Below are 13918 nucleotides of genomic sequence, written 5' to 3' on the forward strand. Positions count from 1 at the left end.
TCAATACCCAGTAATGCTATGTAGTAATTACTGTATTTACGAATTTAGTACCAAAATATCATGATGTATTGAAAACTTTGACTACAAAAATGCGTTGGATAATCCAGAACGTTGGATAAGCGAGTGTTGGATAAGTGAGACTCTACTGTACCTGTATGTATATAATGAAATATCTTGGAGATAGGACCCAAGTCTAAACATGAAAAATCATTCATGCTTCATATATACCAGGACTGTGTGATTGATGAAAAAATGTTTCAAAGCTCATTACAAAATTAGGGGGTGCCAGCATTTCATTTCTAAAGTGTTTCTAAAGTATAATTAGTGAAAATTTTGTTACTATAACGAGAGTAATGGAATTTCATTACTTTTTCGTTGTAGTAATTGCTTAAGTGGGGAAAGTTCAGGGGCTTTCTCCCTCATTTTACAGCTATTGGGGTGAAACTTGCTACAGTAGAATACATTTATCAGTGTTGGCCCATCAAGTTTCAGAACGTTTCACTTATCCATGGATTTTTGGGAACTTTCCAAAAATTTTATAAGCAACATTAAAAAACTACAAGAGCTCTCTCTTTCAATTTTCTATACAATGACACAAGATAATGGGATCATTTCCCAATTTGCTGAAATATTCATACATCTACTAATTTTAGGGATTTTTTTTAAAGTTTTGACATAGCCTTTTTAAAAGTCACAACAGCTATTTAACTGAATGTCTCTCATATGAACCAACAGAACTTCCATTTAGGTATTTCTTACCAGGCCAACACAGATATTTACTTACTAGAAGTATCAATTGGTCTTCTTCTTTGCAGATTCAACCATTCATTGGAACTCTGACTGGCTGCTTCTAGGGAGTGACAAATCTCTCCCCTATCTTCATTGGGGCTTTCTGATGCAGAGCAGAATTCTAGGAAATGTAATTTAGGGCAGGGCCTTTTGAATTCTCTGGCATAGGGCTCCTTGCCTTCCCAAACTACATCTCCCAGAATTCTGTGCTTTCTCAGTCTCTTTCTCAGCGAAGTCTGCAGGAAAAGAGACTGCTTTCCTTTCCTAATAGTGAGAAGTCATTAATTTAATGAAGAATGGCAGCCTTTTTGGCTTTTCTTTGCTTGCTTGTGCTGACAATGGAACTGACTTTGGGAGGCTTTTGTGGTTTACAAAATTCAAACAAAAGTAATGAGTAAGTTTCGATTCTTAAGCTTTTGGCGTAGGCCATGCTTATGTGTTGAATATTGTATCGTAAGTACAAATTTAAAGAATTTGATCCAACCTATGAAGACTAACAATAATTTTGTGCAGCCCTAATATACACCAAATGTAATTTTATTCACAATATTTGAAATAATTCTATCTCAGCCTTCTATGTAGACAATTTTGAATTTGGGAGCCTTTCAGATTTCTGGATAAGGGATGCTTAACATATACCAACAAGCTAAATCCACAACTTTGTGGCAAGGATTAGTTTACAGGTTTCCTTTGCCTACCTTCTATTGGGAACACTGCACCCTCTTTGTATTCCAAGGCTTTCTCCAACTCCAAAATACTTCACTTATTCTAGATTCATTTCTAGTGTCAGATCTTAGCTTAGAACAGGGGTTCTCAAACTGTGCTCCGTGGAGCCCTCGGGGCTTCATGGGTGATATTGAGGGCTCCGTGGCGCCATGCTACTTCTTGCCTCTTCCACTTTCCTCCTCCTGAGAAATGCAGGGAAATTAAAGTTTTGAGCTGCTGGAAACAGCAGCAGCAGTGTCCTCCCAGGGCACAAACCCCTTCTCCCCTACCTCCCTCACTGCCCATACACTTTTTCTCACCACACAGACCTTCTTCCCACTTTCTTTGCTTCCAAAACCCTATTTCCCTCCTGCCACTCAGAGAGTGCTATGATTGTGTTTTTCTTGCATGGCAGAAGAGTATTGGCCTGGATCGACTCTGGGTTTTTTATTATTATTATTATTATTATTATTATTATTATTATTATTATTATTATTATTATTATTACAAAGGCAGTAATTCAAAAAGGGCTCCTCAGCTGAAAAAGTTTGAGAACCCCTGGTGTACTAATACCATGCACTTATGATCACATACCATTGTATACTGTATTGCATCACCTAATAGTTGCCAGCATGTAATAGTTGCACTCCCTTTTTAGACACACAGTTTCAGTATTTTATGATTGGTCTCATGATAGTCGCACACAATTCTTGAGGCTCTACAATAAACTTTTGCTTCAATAAGGGGCCCATGGCTGAAAAAGTTCAAGAATCCTTGACTTAGAATTTCCAAATGGTTGTCTACAACCACATTCTCAATGTTCCCTTCATTTCAGCATCACTTTATTGTTAGACCAATGGCTCTCATCTTGACCGTCTCTGACACTGTGTGCACCTGCCTTTAAGTTGTTTTAGACTTATGGCAACCCTATCATGGTGTTGCTTGGTAAGATTGGTTCAGAGAGAGCTTGCCTTTGCTTTCATCTGAGATTAAGAGATTGTTACTTGCCCAAGATCACCCAGTGGATTCCATTGCTGAGCAGGGATTTGAACCCTGTTTCCAAGAGTTTTATTTCAGCTTCAAGTCATTATACCATGCTGGCTCTGTTTATAACAGTATTGGAGAATAAAGGATTTGACATGGTCACAGGCATGAGGTTGATCTAAACCTCCACTTGATATGTATTGATATGAATTCACTTTAGCTATCTCAGTTTAAATGAGTTTTTCTCATGGCACTGTAATCGAGAATAAAGATTCCAATATCTTACACATAAAGAGTATTATAATTACTTGTGAAATGAATGAGTTCCACTGATGATATCAAATTACAAGACATTTTCAGTTAAACTATATTCATTATTTCCCCTGGTTGGATGTAACTGTGTGGACAGCATGCTGCCAATGTTTGCTTTTCTTTTGAGTAATCTCACTGTGCTGCATGAGTGTTTTAAAATATTTCTTTGTTAATAATAGAAGTGAAATGGTGCATCAGTACAAAGACTTCCAAAAATTGGATGCAAATTTCTTTAAATAACACCTTCTTCTTTCATTCATTTTTACTCCACCTCATTTCCCCAAACCTATAGGGTATTTTAAAAAATAATAACCATCCACATGGATTTTAAAAAGACGCTTGAAGAGAATGATTTCTGGGGTTATTTTGTGACCCCATAGGGATTCCAATATATTTCAGGAGATAAAAAAAACCTCCTGAAATATATTGGAGTTGAATGCGTTGTATTAGAACTATTTTCTCAGGGTATTAGCCCATTTGGGAGAAAAATGAAGACTGGTTTGATTAAAAGGCAGTTTTTTTAAACTGAATTTATTCAAATAAATGCTTTGACTCCTGAAAAGGCACTTAAGGTTTTCATTTATAACTCCAAGAATCCTCTAGTGAGCACTGTAGTTCAACACATCTTTCTCTCTCCAAGCTCTCATTCAAATTGTTCATCTACTTCAACATTATCTGTGTTTAAATGGACTCCCCTCATACTGTTGCCAAAATTAGCTAGCCACTTACGGAGGAGAGTGGATCCATCGCCTGACATGCTATCTTGACAGATAGGATAGATGTAAACCAGGCTTGAAGGCAATAACAGAAGTTTAATATACTTTTGGGCCTGAAAGGATGTCTGATGCAGAGTCTCCAATTGAAAGGGATCAGTACAGTACAAGACATTTTATCCACTTTGACGGGCATCCAAAAGACCCATTCCCTCCCCTGATTGACTCAGGAATGGCCAAACTAGGATCCGAGCAGTCATTGGCTGGGGACTCCTTGTGATGCCAAGAATTAATGAAGTTTCCCTTGTGGTGGGAAAATTGAGAGTTTTCATTTGCTATTTTGAAACTGGAGCTACTCAAAGTACTGCCCAGTCTGTGACTTAATCTTAGATTATGACAGTCCATAAAAGGAGTTAGACACTGAAACAAAATGCAGACAACTGAATGGGAAATATACAGAGCGATACAATCCTATTGAGGCACAGTTCACATTCGATATCTTATAACACACTTGGATGCCTTCTGGGGTCTGATTTTAATTGCATCTTAAGAAAATATCTTTTCTTGTTTGTTTTATCTGCCTGAAGGATTTCCTTGCCAAACCAGTTTTTCGGTTTTATAGGCCCTTACATTTAAGAACAGATATTTTAAGTTTTTTCACAGCCCAACAGATCACAATAATACTGTCTAGTCCAGTGTATTTAATACATTCATAAGTCCTACTTTGTATATTTATCTCTAATAACATAACTCTGAATCCATATATGAGGGAAAACCCTAAAGGTCACTTACTTTAATTGTGTTGACACTGAGACTGGGTGAAGGGCAGAGGATTATTTCATTGTCTTGGGAATATTTCCCTTCTATTTCTCCTGGGCTTTTAGGTTTCGTAAATGATTGAATTAAACTCAATGGATAACCTGGGGCAAGTCGTGCTCTCTCATCTTCAGAGGAAAGCAGAGGCAACCTCTCTCCTGCCCCCACCCCCCAAACAATTTCTGCCAAGAAAATCTATGATAGGTTCATGTTAGGCCCCTTCTACACTGCCCTATATCCCAGGATCTGATTCCAGGTTATCTGCTTTGAACTGGATTATACGAGTCTCCATTGCCAGATAATCTGGGATAAACAAATAATCTGGGTTCAGATCCTGGTATACAGGACCAGTATTGAAGGGCCTTAGGGTCACTATAAGTCAGGAACAACTAAATAGCACACAACACTAGCAGTATTCGGAAACAATACTTTTAAAACTATAATTCCCAGAATCATTGAATTAGTGTGCCATTGCCCACTGATCATGTTAAATACATGATTTTGAGAGGTCTTAGTCCAAAAGGTTAGCTTTTTCATAATCCAGGTGTTGGAAATAGCAACCTCCCAAGCCTCTCACTATTTATTTGTTAATATATATCTGCTAACCTATATTCTATGTGTATGTTGATTTGCCAGTTTGTACCTCTTTGGTGTGTGAGGGGCTATAGACATGTGATTGAACTTAGCATGTGCAGACTCAGGACTCCATTTTGTATTCAGTCTTGCATCAGACCTCAGTGGAAGTGGATGCATGTACGTGTTTGATCTTCAATGAAAGCAGGTTGCTGTTTGGACTTCAATAGAGAAGTATGCTTTAGGACTTCAATGGATACAGTATGATTATGGACTTCAGTGAGTACAACTATATTCAAAGACTATGGACTATTGATTAAGAATGATAACCTGTGTTCTCGACACAGAGAGAAGCTATACCTTATCTATAACTGAACTTCAATGAGAAATGTGGCTGTATGGTAATTAATACAAGATGTTTATTAGTAAACAAGATGTGTTATTTTTCAAAGAAGATTTTGTTTTTATTTCTGAGTGCATATTTTAAACTAAGACATTTTAAGGGAGTGTATATCTTTTGGTCAACTGCACCTGCAAAGAAACATCTTTTAAACTCTGCTGACCAATTATATTTTTGTAGTGCAGTGGTTCTCAACCTGTGGGTCCCCAGGTGTTTTGGCCTACAACTCCCAAAAATCCCAACCAGTTTACCAGCTGTTAGAATTTCTGGGAGTTGAAGGCCAAAACATCTGGGGACCCACAGGTTGAGAACCACTGTTGTAGTGGCATGTTTTTATCCTTGGCAGTTTAAAGACATAGTTCTTCAGTTTAACAGCCAAGTTACCTGTGTAACTTGAATGCCATGAATGCTTGTGAATATCACTTGTTCAAAGAGTTGACTTCAAACAAGGTCATGCTTTTTTTGACTAGTGGTTTTCCAAAGGTGGTCTCCACATATTCATGGAGATTCACATCTGTCAAAAGGATATGTACCCAGAGACTGGGTGCAGCTATTTACCAATAGGCTATGCAATGCTAGGCTTATCAGTTGTTCTTCTGAGCTGTTCAACTCACTTCTTTGATCTTTCTTTTAAGGTGCTTTTAGAAAGACAACGGTGCCTGTCCCTTTACTAGCCTTCATTTTCCTTCTCTCCCCTCCCCCCGAAAGCATGCCTATTTCCATTTTAGATTCTTCCTTTTATCATTTAATTCCTTTGTTACAGCTCTGTGAAGTGGTTGTTCATTATCGTGATTCATGAACTGCATGCATTTAAAATAGTTCCTGAGACTTGGATAGAATCAATTCCTCTAAGTACTTTGTAAAGCAAGATTTACTTTTCAGTTTTTCCAGACATTCCTGCCTGGATTCTCTGAGAGCTACTTACATGCATTTAGCACCCTTGAAACATCTCTGAAATAATTGCTAATATTCTAGATTGCTAATGGCAGCTCCCTGTTTTTAGCATCTTGCCTTTTATAATTAATATTTGCTCAACATTTCCCCTGGCTCATTGATATTGATTGCTAAGATCAAAGAACCTCATAATCTTGTGTGATATTTATTTATTTTAAAATAAATTGCTCTTCCTCAGGAATTTGCTAATGCACTGTGACTCAAAGGGAGATATGCAAATGAACTATGTTGTGGGACATGGAATGGAATTGAATATATTTTCATTTCAAAAGCCTCAAGGAACATTTCCCCCCCCCAGGTCTTGCATGGACAGAGAAAATCTGTGAAAGAGAAATTTTTCATGGTATGGCAATTATCATTCTTATTGCTTGCCTTTGCAAGGAGAACTTTGGTTCTGTATTAAAGATGAAATTCTGTTTTCTACTAAAATGTGGGGGCAGGATTTTATCGTCCATATGTCATGTAAGGTGGCTGCTTCAGGTTTTGGGTTATGTGAAGGTGTAGCCAAAAAGTTAATTATTTAAAATGTTATAATTTCATTTTTACTGTCAAGAAAAAACAATGTTTGCTTTTTTGCCTCTGGTAACCAGAACAATTTTTCCAGTTTTGGGTTATTATGAGGAAAAGCCATTTGCTGCATTACAGCAAAATCCTTGAGTTATCCTTGTGAAACAGAGAATGGAGGACTTGTACATATGTGCATATGGGCCTTCATGTCATCTATTGACTTATGGCAACACCATAAATTTCATAGAATTTTCTTATGGATCAGTTATTAGTCCCATGTACAGCAGATCTACTGACTCCAGATGTCACAATTCTCTTTCTTAGAAATCTGCTGCCTCTTATTCTGGATGAAAATAGTGTTCTGGGGAAACTACCTTAATAGTGAAGGTGGGCCACAGGGAGAAAAAGATGGCAGGAGTGGAGTGCCCAGAGGCAATTGTTATAGTAATGCCTTGGTTGCCTTAAAAACACAACAGTAGTTTTTCAGTCCTTTTCCTGCAAAAAATACTTGGCAAGTTGTTAATTTAAGTAATTATTCCTGTTTCTTTTCTTATTTTTATGTCATCTTTCCACCAAGGAAAATGACGATAAGCCTTGAATCCCATTGTCAAGTGATTTCAGCTACCACCAAATAGTGCCTTAGCTACTCCAGAAGGCCAAATCAAACATGGATGGGTTAGAAGGCAAAATCAGAGGTATTTATTCTTCCTGCCCAGAAAGGATATCAGTGGAATTTGCATTCCCAAAGACTGACATACCACAATTGTAATACAGATCATTTTTATTTAATCCAACAGCTATTCAAGAAGTCTGAGCCAGCCCCTGATTGGACAGACCAGCTAGGATCCATGATCTGGTTGGCTGAGGATTCTATTGAGTGTCTTCACAGACTGGCTCTTGGTGGTGGCAGGAAATTCAATAAAATGTCATTGGAGCTTTTGAAGTATCAGTCCATTTAATGGTCTGCCTCCAAGAAAGGAAGGCAGTGTGGCAATATGTGAAAGAATCTGTGATGGGCTTAATGGATTAGTTCTGGTAAGCACAATAGAGTGAGTTCAGTGTACACAATGGATACTTGTGGGTGATAACTATTTCAATGGGTGAAGCTTCTAGAGATGATTTATACCAAAGGCAGGGCCGGCCCAAGGAAATTTTCAAGTGTAAGCGAAACAGGATTTTGTGTGTGTGTAAGAGAGCACAGCAGTGATAGGGTTAATGTTTCAATGAGCTAAAACCTCCTGTGTATTATCCACCTATCGTAACTTGTTTAGACTGTTGTTCTTAGGGATCACCTCACCTTTTCTTGCCACCTCCTTTTTGATCTTGCATTACCCCAAAAGTAAAAGTTAATCCTCCTTCTATTCTACATTAGCTTGATCTAGCACTTTTAGAAAGCTCACCTATCTCTAATGGAGTTCCTAAAATAAAAGTTTAGTCTATTTCCCACAGCCATTGGTGTCGATGATCTTCAATCATACTTTGTAACTGCTGTACATATGCACTCTCTATCACAACTAATGACATTTTACTGTTTCATCTCCTTTCCGAAACGGGTTGAGGTATCAAAAGTGTGGAACTTTTTTGGGGGGATCACCAGATGCCACTATGTGTTTGGGGGGGGGGGGAGAAGGGGATGATAGATGTAAATGTAGATGAACTCAATGGTTTACTGTCTGATCCCATTACAAGCTGAGCTCAAACACCACAGAATATCTGTTGCAACTAACAACAACAACAACAACATCAACAACAACAACTTTATTTTTATACCCCGCCTCCATCTCCCCAAAGGGACTCGAGGCAGATAACATGGAGCCACGCCCAGGGAATCACACCAAAACAGGATAAAATAAATACATCATACGAAACAGACAAAATAATACACAATTATCCACAGTGACATAATAAAATAGTGAAAAACAAGGATGAATATAGTAAAACATAATTAAGAGGCAGAACAAGGGTTAAACTTTTAGAATGTTTTTATGAATGTTGATGTAAGTTAATATTTTTAGTCTGATTTATAGTGTATTGTATAATTTTTATATGTGTGTTTATTGTAAGCCGCCCTGAGTTCCCCCTCAGCTGAGAAGGGCGGGATATAAATGTTGTAATAAATAATAAAATAAATAAATTAAACAAGGGCAAGCTGGGCCAGTATTCAAAGTTGGTCATGTTGGGTCCATATCCATCATCAGTTGAGTTTATAGTGCTCTCTTGATGTGGGTGAATTATAACTCCCAACCTTCAGGGTCAGTTTCCTCCAAAGCCTGCTAGTACTTGATCATTTTGGGTCTGTGTACCAAGTTTGGTCAAGATACATTGTTGGTTGGAGTCACAGGGCACTCTGGTTGTGGTGTTTACAATAACTCCCAAAATCCATGGTCAACTCCTCCCCCCCAAAAAAACCAGTGACCAGTGGGGCTTGTCCCATCACCAGTTGCCCCAATGACTACTGGATTATTATTGGCTGCTGGGTTCATCATGTCCACCACTTCCACTTAGGTTTTTTTTAAGGAATTCTGCCCACGAAACCAGACAGTCACAGATACCACAGGCTGCTGGGTTCATAATGTCCATCACATCCACTTAGGGTTTTTTTTTTTTTTAGGAATTTTGCCCATGAAACCAGACAGCCACAAATACCACAGGGAATTAAGACTTTTACATTGTCTAGCTAGATCGTTGCCTGACTTGCCAGACTAGAGACAAACTGATATTTTTCTAACCGCCTCAGATCATCCTTGTTTGGATCAGCAAGTTATGCACCATCGTTACCTGCAATTTCACCTTATGCTCTGTCTGTTCCTATGATAATTACAGTTTGTTTGATAATGTAATGCAAATACGTCATAAAATCCTACCTCATGATTCTGAACTGAGACACTACTTCACTGGAGGTACAATGCAGCCTCCTAAAATTGTTGGAGGGTCAAAGTAAATAGACATTCTGTTCTATCCAGAAACTATTGCTTTCAGCAATTTCACCATATTCCTTAATCAAAAGGGAAGACATGTATGCATTAGACAAACTGAGTCACAGTCACCCACAGTCATCCATGACTATCTTCTTCCATTAATGCTGCTGTATGCCCCCCTTTTCCCCTTGCCTTAGCACTCTCTAGTACTCTCATTAACTTGTGAGATCCCTAAGCAAATGGTTCTGGATAGGTCTTTATATATAGTTGACCTTATGTTCAAGACCAACTAAAATCAATCCATGTACATTTTGCTTCCAGAACAGTATATATCTTTCACCACCATCAGAGGGGGAATTGCTGCAATATGGCTGCTACCACACTAGTGCCAGAAAGCCATTGTCCTCCCACCTACGCAACCACACAATTAGAGCCAGGGGTGTAGTGACTTGTATACAGTAATTTCAAAGATGGGATCAGGTTGGCATGGGAAGTAACTCCTTTACCAGCCAGATCTGCAACACCAGGTCGCCAAATTAACATGAAAGCACTGGAAGATCCAGGCTATGTCTTTTGTAAGGGCAATCATGAAAATTATTCATTGCTTGGTTTTGGAATTTAAGAATGGTCTCATCAGAAAATGCATAAGGATGTGGGTGAACTTCAACTTCCAACATTGTGGCTCAATTCTACCCAAACCCCACCAGTATTCAAAGTTGGTCATGTTGAGTGTGAGTCAGTATTCAGTTGTTGATGTTGGGTCCAGATTCATCATCAGTTGAATTCACAGTGCTCTCTTGATGTGGGCAAACTATAACTCCCAACCTTCAAGGCCAATTTCCTCCAAAGCCTGCCAGTACTTGATCATGTTGCATCTGTGTGCCAAGTTTGGTCAAGATATGTTGCTGGTTGGAGTCACAGGGCTCTCTGGATGTGGTGTGAACTATAAGTCCTAAAGTCCAGGGTCAACTCCTCCTCCCCCAAAAATAAATAAATAAATCTGTGACCAGTATTTTATATTGGCCACGGGTGGTCTGTGTGCCATGTTTGGTCTGTATTTGCCATCAGTGGGAGTTACAGTGCTCTCTGGAAGTGGAAGCCATCTCAGAAATTGCACACAAACATAGGTAAAGGTAAAGGTTTTCCCCTGACGTTAAGTCCAGTCGTGACCGACTCTGGAGGTTGGTGCTCATCTCCATTTCTAAGCCGAAGAGACGGCATTGTCCGTAGACACCTCCAAGGTCATGTGGCCAGCATGACTGCATGGAGCGCCGTTACCTTCCCACCGGAGCGGTACCTATTGATCTACTCACATTTGCATGTTTTCGAACTGCTAGGTTGGCAGGAGCTGGGGTTAACAGCGGGCGCTCATTCCGCTCCCGGGATTTGAACCTGGCACCTTTTGGTCCGCAAGTTCAGCAGCTCAGCGCTTTAACGCACTGTGCCACCAGGGGCCCCACATATAAACATACATACATAGATATAAACATATTTTCACTTTTATTATACAGGCAGTCCCCAAGCTACAAACATCAAACTTGCAAACACCTCATAGTTCAGAACAGGGGTGAAACAACAGGAAGTGGGAGAAATCTACGCCTAGGAAAGGAAATTCACTCCTGTAAGAGTTATCATGGGGAAAAGGTGTCCCCACTGAAGCTTTATCACCCATCCCTTCTTTCCACAGCAAGCCAAATTTTTCAAAATCCAATGATCACGGGGACAGAAAGTGAGGGGAAATATTTTGAAGAGGTGCGCAGACAGCAAAACAAATACCACATGGGTGTTAATCCTTCCCCTTTCTATCCAAAACTATGTACAGTAGAGTCTCACTTATCCAAGCTAAAAGGGCCGGCAGAAGCTTGGATAAGTGAATATCTTGGATAATAAGGAGGGATTAAGGAAAAGCCTATTAAACATCAAATTAGGTTATGATTTTACAAATTAAGCACCAAAACATCATGTTATACAACAAATTTGACAGAAAAAGTAGTTCAATGCGCAGTAATGTTATGTTGTAATTACTGTATTTACAAATTTGGCACCAAAATATCACGATATATTGAAAACATTGACTACAAAAATGGCTTGGATAATCCAGAAGCTTGGATAAGCGAGGCTTGGATAAGTGAGACTCTACTGTATATATTGCTGGAGTTACACTTAAAAATGTGCCTGTTTCAACTTAAATACAAATTCAATTTAAGAACACCTTTTCAGAATCTATCTTGTTCATAACTTGGGGACTGCTTGTATATATAGATTTATTTATATTTGCCTTTTTATTTTTAAATGCTAAAATTGCACAATTGTGCTAAAAATTAAAATTAAAATCAAGGAGCAGTTGTGTGGGAAGACAGGTGTGTAGAAGTATGATTGTGGGACCAGAAAGTGATTAATCATTGCAATTGCACTTATGAAGAGATATATGATATTGAAGGCCCTCAATGTATAACTATTTACTATAAACAATAATGCAGCTCTAGTGGATTATTGAGTTCGTATGTTTAGTCTAATGCTCAAATCACCATGTTGGTTCTCTTCCCTGGCCCAGAAGCAGTTCTAGCTCATTCACCACCCTGACCATTATTTTGACATTGGAAGGGTTCACCCCATGACATCACAAGGACTTGTCCCCTGTCCAAAATTTCAACTCTGAAATATCAGGGACTGCAATGATGTTGACCTGGCAACCATAGTTGGTGGAGAGAGATGAAGCTGAGCTTACTGTGATTTTTTTTTTGTTGCTACATTCAAACAGACCTCGAGTACTTAAATAATACCATTTCCATTGACCTTCTCGGGAATTCAATTCTCAAAATCTTTAGGCACTTTAAATTTTTTCCCCAGAGAATCTGGCTATGCGACAAAGTAATTTTGCCTCGAGCTGACAATTTAACATATGAAAGCAAAGCAAATCACATCACAGTGGAAGTCAAATGCCTGACTGCTAGTTTTGTCCTCTCCTTCAAGTTCAAGGAAAAAGCTCAGTAAAAGAAAAAATAGTTCCATAGTAAGAAACAAAGACAGCTTTATTGTTGTAATTTCATTGACAACACAAGGGTATGCTTGAAAAGAATATAAAGCTCTAAATAGCTTTCCTCGAAATAGGAATTCAGAATGTGTGAGGTACATATTTTCCAATTATATTTCCAAGAAATTTATTAGTTCTCCTTTAGTTTCATTTGTTTTTTGAAAAGAAATTTAGCCAATGCTCATTTGCATATAATGATCTATTCCGAATATAGAGATGACTTCAATCCACCCTTATATCACAGTCATCTTAGTTTTAGATATGTTCCAGTGAGCTTTCATCAAAATGGATACAATACAACCATATCTGCACTAAGGAAAAGATGGGGTTGTAGTTTCAGTAAAAATCTGTATGCTATTGGTTCCATTTTATGGGTTTTCAACAGTTAAAATGATTGAGTGGGATCCGAATAAAATGTAGGATTTGGGGATAAAAATTTAAATAATGAGACCTGTTCACATAGAGATGTTCAAAACATGTTTGTTGTAGAGAAAAGTGATGACATGAAAGTATGAGCAAAATATACCAGGGGTCGTGGTCATGCAGTGGTTAAAACAGCTAGCTGCAGGAAATCTGCTGACTGGAGGGTTAGCACTTTGAAGCCACGAGTCAAAAAATAAAGCAGAATATAAATAAAGTGTATTATTACTATTACTACTACTACTACTACTACTACTACTATTACAACTATTACTATGGGCAGAACTTACATGTCACTAGAAACCAAAACAAACATATTGCCTATATCCAGACTTGTGATGCATCTACACTGTGGAACTTAGGCAGTTTGATGCCACTTTAACTGCCATAGCTCAGTGCTATGGAATTATGAGAGCTGTGGTTTGGTGAGTAAGAAAGATTTTGTAAAATTGCAGCTCCAAGAATTCCATAGCATTGAGCCACAGCAGTTAAAATGGTATCAGACTGCATTACTTCTGTAGTGTAGATGCACCCTAAGTCTATGCTGGGGGTGGATGGGAGGTGAGGCAGAGGTGAACATGCTTGTGTCTGGGATCACAAATCAGCTTTATTTTGTTGTTGTTTTGTTTCACATCCAGTTTTGTGCTCATTTTCTAGGGGGTAGAAAAGTGATTGTTATAAATACAGACCTGAAGATGCAATTATAAATAACGAGCTGTTATGACTTTGAGTTTTGGGTGAAAGAGGGGATAGGTGGGATCAAGCAGAAAGGCTATAATTTCTCAGCCCTCTT

Source organism: Anolis carolinensis, chromosome 2, assembly GCF_035594765.1.
Source record: "Anolis carolinensis isolate JA03-04 chromosome 2, rAnoCar3.1.pri, whole genome shotgun sequence".
Lineage (NCBI taxonomy): Eukaryota > Metazoa > Chordata > Lepidosauria > Squamata > Dactyloidae > Anolis > Anolis carolinensis.